Source organism: Otolemur garnettii, unplaced genomic scaffold (genome assembly GCF_000181295.1).
Source record: "Otolemur garnettii isolate 467f Iridium unplaced genomic scaffold, OtoGar3 scaffold00157, whole genome shotgun sequence".
Lineage (NCBI taxonomy): Eukaryota > Metazoa > Chordata > Mammalia > Primates > Galagidae > Otolemur > Otolemur garnettii.
Genome location: NW_003852552.1, coordinates 2,518,127 through 2,526,893, shown reverse-complemented (window position 1 = coordinate 2,526,893; position 8,767 = coordinate 2,518,127).

Below are 8,767 nucleotides of genomic sequence, written 5' to 3'. Positions count from 1 at the left end.
CCCCAAAGCTGCAGATTTTTTACACATTTTTTCACTGTTGATGGGACTATAAACTAACACAGCCTCTTTGGAAATAAGTATGGAGAATCCTCAAAGAACACAAATTAGACCTCCCATTTGACCCCTCAATCCCATTACTAGGTACGCAGAAGAAAAAAAAATTATTTTATCATAAGGACATTTGCACTAGACTATTTATCACAGCTCAATTTGCAATCACTAAGATGTGGAAATAACATAAATGCCCATCAACTCAATGATGGATTGACAAATTGTGGTAATATGTACACCATGGAACACTATTCAGCCATAAAAAAGATGGCAACTTCACATCTTTTGAATTATCCTGTATAGAGCTGAAATATATTCGTCTTAGTAAAGTATCATGAGAACGTAAAAGCAATTATCCAATGTATTCAGTACTAATATGAAGCCAGTAGACAATCTAATGCATGCCCACATAGCATCACAAAATCCCAAAGCTGCAGATGCTGGCAAAGATGTGGAAAAAAGACAACACTTTTTACACTATTGGTGGGTTTGCAAATGAATACAGCCTCTTTGGGAAAAAGTATGGAGCATCCTCAAAGTACTTAAAATAGACCTTCCATTTGATCCTGCAATCCCGTTACTAGGCATCTACCCAGAAGAAAATATATCATTTTATCATAAGGACATTTGCACTAGATCATTTATCAAAGCTCAATTTCCAATCACTAAGATGTAGAGTCAACCCAACTGCCCATCAACACATGAATGAATTAATAAACTGTGATTAGTTTATACCATAGAATACTATTCAGCCATAAAGAAAAAGATGGAAACTTTACATCTTTTGTATTAACCTTGATAGAGTTGGAGAACATTGCTTTTAGTGAAGTATCACAAGAATGGAAAAGCAAGTATCCAGTGTACTCAATATTAATATGAAGCCAGTAGAGCAAGGGTCCTCAAACTACAGCCTGCGGGCCACATGCGGCCTGCCAAGGACGTTTATCCAGTGCGCCGGGTGATTTTGCCCCCGCTGCCTGTCCTGCTTAACAGCTGACTCATCCCAGGGCCCAAAGTCTGGCCCTCCAACGGTCTGAGGGGCAGTGAACTGGCCCCTGTTTAAAAAGATTGAGGATCCCTGCAGTAGAGGAACTAATACTCACACAACAGAAAAACTCAATTTAATTCAAACTGGGGGGAGAGGGCAGTCAGGAGGGGAAGTGGTGGGCTCCCACGTAATGGGCACAATGTAAGAGTATAGGGCACACCTCCTGGGTATGGGACACAAATACAACAGGGACCTCACCTAACAAATGCAAACATTATAACCTAATCATTTGTAATCTCTATCAATCAGAAATAAAATAATAATAAAATAGACAGTGGGAAATGGCACAGTCACATTTGAAAACAGGTAACACTTTATTCTAAAATTAAATATACACTTACCATATGATACAGCAAGGGCGCACTTACTAAGAGAAGCATTAATAAAAGGATCTGGACATGAATGGTCATATCTGTTTTATTCATAATAGTCAAAAACTGGGAAAAATTGTTCTCAACAAATAATAAGTAAGCATATTGGAATATATGCATGCAATAGGATAATATTGCTGTATTTATCAAAACTCACTAAACCATACCCTTAAAGTGAATATATGCAGCTTAATATAGACTTATTACAATAAATTCATTTTTAATTGAGACCTGTGTTGTAATCTACTGTTGATTCCAGTACTGAAGAAGGAATTGCCTGCCCTAAATAATGTGACATGGCTAAACAAACAATACCCAATACTAGAGACAGATGAAATTGAGAGAAGTTTATTATTCACATAAGTCACAGCTGGAAGAAAAAGGACACAGCACACTAAATGGGTCCAAATAAGGGTTAGACTCAGGAATGAAATGAACTGGCAGGGGCTACGGGAGGCAGGCTCTGTAGTGACTAAGTGGTAGATTGACCACCACAGCCCTCAACAGGAAACAAAAGGAATCCATGAGGAAAGGGGTGAAATTGATTTCCAGAGATACTACATTACAATATTTGAAATGTCAAGTTTTCAACAGTAACAAAAATTGCAAAACACACTAACAGAAAAATATCACCTATTCCAAGTAAAGAAAATATATTGACAAAAACCATCCTAAAAATAAACAAATACTGGATTTACTATGCAAGATTTTTAATTAACTGCCTTAAATATGCTCAAAGGCCCAAACAAAACCATGCACAAAAAAAACTAAATTCATAAAGAAGAACAATGTATGAATAAGCAGTGAATATCAATAAAGAAAAAGATCATTAAAAGCAATAATATAAATTATACTGCTGAAAAACACAATACGCAAAATAAAAATCTCATTAGAGGTATTGAACAGTAGACTCATAGGGAAAAAAAAGGCATACTTAAAGATAAGACAATTGAAATACTCAATTTGAGAAAAGGGAAGAGAAAATAATGAATAAAAATGTATGTGGCCTTAGGGGCTTGTATACCATTAAACACATACCAAAATATGCACTGTGGAGGTTCTAAAGAAAGGAGAAAGAGAAAAGAAAAAATTGAACCATTTGAGAACAATGTCCAAAAAACTCTCAAAATTGGAAATTAACCTACACATTCAAGAACCTCAAATATCTTCAAATAAGACAAACAGAGAGATACACACTGACACATACTGCAATTAAATTGGGGGGGGAGAAAGAGAAAATCTTGAAAGCAGCAAGAAAGAAGTGATACAAGAAAGAAATAGCTCATCACATATAAGAAATCTTCAATAAGATCAAAAGCAATTTCTCTTCACAAACAATGGAAGCCAGAAAACAGTAGGATGGTATTTTTAAATAATGAGGGGGAGGCCAGACACAGTGGCTCATGCCTGAAATCTAGCACTCTGGGAGGCCAAGGCTGGTGGATCTCCTAAGCTCAGAAGTTGGAGACCAGACTGAGCAAGAGCCAAGACCCTGACTCTAAAAATAGCCACATGCTGTGGTTGGTGCCTGAGGCCTAGCTACTCGGGAGGCTGAGGCAAGAGAATCAGTTGAGCCCCAAATCTGAGGTTGCTGTGAGCTACAATGCCCCAGAAACTCTACCAAAGGTGTCTAAGTGAAGCTCTGTCTCAAAATAAATAAATAGTGATGGGGAAAAGTTCAATAAAAAATTCTATATTCAACAAAACTATTGTTCAAAAATGACCAAAGAATTAAGACTTTCTCAGGTAAATAAAGCTAAAGGAATCCATTTCTTATAGATATGCCACGTAAGAAATGCTAAAAGGCAGTCTTTCAGACTTACATGAGAAGACACTCGCTACTTGGTAACTGGAATAAAGATATAATTTGTGACAGTAACAACATAAAAGGGAGAGAACAGTGGTGGATGGGTACTGAGTTAGTATATGTTATTGAAGCTGGGGTGTTGTCAATTAAAACAGACCATAAAACAATTATAAATGAATTTTGGAAGACTGAAATCATATAAAGTATCTTCTCCAACCATGTTGAAATTCATCTAGAAATTAATAACAAAAGAACAGAAAAATTAGCAAATACATGAAAAATAACATATTATTAATCATTTACAAAAGAAATCACTAGGAAATTAGAAAATATTTTGAGATGAATAAAACAAAGAAACAATACACCAAATTTCATGGAATACAGCAAAAACAGTACTCATAGGGAAGTTTATACTTGGTAAACATCTACTTTAAAGAAGAAAAATCACATCAGTTTGATGAAAATATTTCAAATTGTATATAAAACCAGCACATTGTACCCCATGATTACATTAATGTACACAGCTATGATTTAATAAAAAAATAAAAATGAAGAAAAATCATAAATCAAGAACAAAAGTTTTATATTTTAAGTAATGAGAAACAGAAGAGAAATGTAACTTATCAAAATTGTCAAGATGTATCAAAAGCGGTACTTACAGGGAAATATATAACTGTGATGCAGTTCAGAAAGCAGTTCCCCAATATATGATGCTTTGACATGCTGGTCTGAAGAAACACTATAAAAGTCTCTCTGATGGGGCAGCACCTGTGGCTCAGTGAGTAGGGCACCAGCCCCATATACCAAGGGTGGTGGGTTCTAAACCCGGCCCAGCCAAGCTGCAACAAAAAAGTAGCTGGGCTTTGTGGCAGGCACCTGTAGTCCCAGCTACTCGGAGGGCTGAGGCAAGAGATTCACTTAAGCCCAAGAGTTGGAGGTTGCTGTGAGCTGTGATGCCACAGCACTCTACCGTGGGTGATAAAGTGAGACTCTGCCTCTTAAAAAAAAAAAAATGAAAACAAATAAAGTAAAAGTCTCTCTGACCACCACACTGTTTCTCAATCCTCTATCTATCTGTCTGAAAGCACCAGATAAAGCTGTTCTCTGAAGTTCCCTTCTCTATCTAGAAACAAGACCTACCAAAGAAGAATACAATTGCTTTTCCTGAGTTTTCATTAACTTAACTCATACTGCAAGAAGAAAGACTGAATCTATAAACACACTTGAACAGATTCGTCACTAGCCATTGTCTATCCCACAGATCCAAGAGACTTTGTCCCATGCTACTGTACATTCTCTGAGACCATTGAGTTCCCCCCGCCAACAAAATCATTAACTATCACCAATATTTCCCTCATGACTCCTCCCATATGAAAATGGTATGCTATGTATAAGGATCTGTACTCCATTAGGTTATTAGGTAATAATTCCCCTGAAATTTTCCCATGTTATGCACATTAAAATAAAATTTTGTACATCTTTTCTCCTTTTAATATGCCTTTTACTAGCTGATTTTCAGCAAATATTCACAGGGTAAAGTGGAGGTGTTCCCTGCTTTCTATGCCATCACAGTGTGTGTGATTAACCTCATTTCTAACCATGTTCTCTCACAATATTTTCAGAATTGAGTGGTTTCTGGCCAAGAAACAGAAACAAAATTGCCCCATTCTCCAGTGGATTTGAATGAAAACTGTTAATAAAACAGGTACAACTAGAAGAGGAGACATTGGAAAAGAACCAAGCTGGGTCTATAAGGAATTGCACATGACATTGCATACATATTTATGATGACTCAAGGTCACTATCATCTTACCACATCAAGCTGAAAATGTCATCAGTCGGACAGTCAGACATGTTTCATTGGGAAAATGATTTTTCTCTTTGTTTACATGCTCTACACTAAAAGCTGGTTCAGTAATATATATGTGAGACCTTCTATTTGGAAAAAAAAAGAAAAGAAGAAATAATTGAAATCAGTAATCTAAGCTTCCACCTTTAGAAACTAGAAAATGACAAGTAAATTAAATTCAAATTAAGCAGAAGAAAAGTAGTAATAAAAATTAGAGCAGAAAAAATGAAATTAAGATAGAGAAATCAATAGAGAAAAATCAATGAAACCAAAAGCTAGTTCTTTCAAAAGAGCAATAAAATTCACAGGTGCAGTGATATGTACCAGTAGTTATCAGCTACGCATGTACCTGAGTCAGTAGGATTCCTTGAGCTTAAGAATTTCAGACCAACATGAACAGCATAAAGAGACCCTATGTCAAAAAGATTAGATCGGGGCAGTGCCTGTGGCCCAAAGGGGTTGGGTGCCGGCCCCATATGCCAGAGGTGGCAGGTTCAAACCCAGCCCCGGCCAAAAAAAAAAAGAAACTGCAAAGAGAAAAAGAAAAGATTAGATCAACAAGATTGACAGATCTCTGGCTAGGCTAAGAAAAAAAGAGGGAAGACACAAGTTACTGATATCATAAATAAATTAAAGGTCATAATTACTAATCCGATAAAGAAATATTGTGGGCTAGATGCAGTGGCTCACTCTTGTAATCCTAGCACTCTGGGAGGATCCTTTCAGGTCAGAATATTGAGACCAGCCTGTGTAAAAGTGACACCCGCTCCCTTTCTACTAAAAATAGAAAAACTAACCAGAGTGGTAGTGGGCGCTTGTATTCCCAGGTACTCAGGAGGCTGAGGGAGGAGGAAAGTTTGAACCCAGGAGTTTGAGCTTGCTGTGAGCTGGGCTGGTGACACTGCACTCTAGCCTGAGCTACAGGGTAAGGTTCTATCTCAAAAGAAAAAAGAAAAGAAATTGAATCAACAATTAATAACCTTCCAAAACAGAAATCAATGGAGTCAGATGTTATTACCAATAACACCTACCAAACATTTAAGGAAGAAATGAAACCAATTTTCTATAATCTCCTTCGGAAAATAGAAATGAGGGAATTCACCCTAACTCATTCCAGGAGGCCAGCATTGTACTTAATAGCAAAATCAAAAGACATTGCAAGAAAGAAAAACTATAGGCCAATATAGCTCATGAACATAAATGCAAAATTAGCAAATTTTATACCACAATATATAAACGAAACTGTACACTGCAACCAAGTGAAATTCATTCCAGGTATACAAGGCTGATTCAACAATTGAAAATCAACAAATATAATCAATCACATTGACAGGCTAAAGAACAAAAGTCCTACGATGATAACAATAGATGCAGAAAACCCATTTGGCAAAATCCAATGCCCATTCATGACAAAAGCTCTCCATGAAGTAGAAATAGAAGGAAACATCTTCAAGTTGATAAAGAACATCTACAAAATCTTACACTTAACATTATACTTAATGATGAGAAACCAGAAGTGTTCACTCTGCTATCAGTAATAAGGCAAGGATGTTCCCCCTCACCAATTCAAATCAGTATCATACTGGAAGTGAGTGGTTGCCATGAGTTCTAGGGGAAGGAGAAGGGTATGACCTGGTATTTATAGGGTATTTATAGACCAGTGAAACTATTTAAGTGATACAATAATGTTGGATGCATGACAATAAGCATTTGTCAAAACTACAACAAAAGTGTAAACCTTAAAATAAACTCTGGACTTCAGTTAATAATGTATTAATATTTGTTCATCAATTGTAACAATTGTTCCACACTAATACAACATAATAATGGGGAAACTGTATTTGTTGCAAGGTGTGGAAGTGAAGGGTGTTCATGGGAACTCTAGTACTTTCTGCTTGATTTTCCTATAAACCTAAAACTGTCATTTAAAAAAAGTTAATAAAGGAAAACTTTTAAAGTAAAAAAATTTAAAAGTCAAGGAGATGTTAAGGCACAGACACACAAGAATGGGGAGAAAGGAATAGAGAGGAGACAAGAGTGACAAAATTTTGGAAGCTGTAAAGTATATGGAAAATACTAAATGGCTCAATAGTTCCCAAGAAAAGTGAATCTAAACTGGTAGTGGAGAAAGCCAACAAACAAGCGAATTTGATTCCCATAATCCCTAAAAAGCTCACTAAATAGCCACTAAAGTAGAACTGTGTAGGAGGAAATGCTTGAATATAAGGACGATTACCTGCAAATCTCAGAAGCACTCAGCTTTCTAAATCTGCAAATGCCCACCCCTGTCATTCTGGACAGAAAGTTAACCAACTGCTTCTCTCCTTGAGACTTAACTTTCAGAAGAGAATAAAACAGAAGATCCTTATGGACTGGAGGACAGCAGGAAGAATTGAAATTGGTGGTGAGTAACATTGGAAAAAAAAAAAAAAGAGGATTAAGTAGATCAGTAATTTTCAAGCCATGAGAGGATCTTAGGGGTATTACAAAAATTTTTAAAGATCATTAATTAAATTATTTTCAAAAGAATTTCAAAGCACAGTAGTAAGTTCTCATTTTTTACTCCTTTTTTGAGCAACATAATTTAAGTGTGCCACAGAAGTTTAACTATAGGTTCAAGTGTGCTCTAAGATAAAAAAAAAAAAAAAAGGTTGAAAAACATTGAAGTATATAGATGCATATAAACAAAAGAAAACCCATGACTTTCTTCCCAAATTCAACACTAAGGCCCTCATATTCAAGGTAGTATCTAATTTAGGATACAATATGCTGCTGGAGTAACAACATCAAAATCTGTAGCTTAATAGCATAAGCAAAAGAGGTATGTAACTAAGTCTCGAGACATTACTAGCCTACTTATGTTGTTTCAGTGTTCAGATAACCACTATAAATTTTTTGTAATTTGCTTTAATGTACACAGATATTTGTTACTTTTAGAAAAATTTTATTTTGAAAAGCTTTTGCGTAAATTTATTTCATAAGTCTATTAATATAATAAAACCAATTTGTTGGTCAATATATAAATATTTCCAACTACTACTTAATTTTAATTATTTTTAGAACCCCCTTTAATTCTCTATGTTCATGCCTCAGCATGGACAATAAATGATATGTTTTGCTTTATAATTACCAGTTAGGAAAACCGGCACAGAGAGGTTAGGAAACTTGTCCAACCAGTTCAGGTAGACTTCAAACCCAGGTTTCCTCTTTCTCACTGTCCCATGCCTCATCGGGGACCACTCTGTCTAGCATTTGGAAATAAATAAGTGATGTTATTTATTATCACTTAATAAATAAGTGGTAAATGTGTTTGTGGAGATATGAATTAGTACTGAGAAACACAAAGAAGCAATTTATTTTTCCTGGGAGACCATGGCATGTCCATGATGCATATAGTCAGTCAGACTTGTAGAAAGAGAATTTTACCAGGGAGGGAGAGGAATGCATTAGAGGAAACGGAAATAGCATAAACAAAGGCACAGAGACTCAGAAAAACAGGGAGAGAAATGAGAGAGGGAGACTCATATCAGAAGGATGCCACTCCTTAGAAGCAGATAAATGAGACACAGAACAATGGAGAAAAAACAAATCCCAAAAGACAATAAGTCTAGCAAGTGCCAAGAAAGGGAAGTACATTAGCT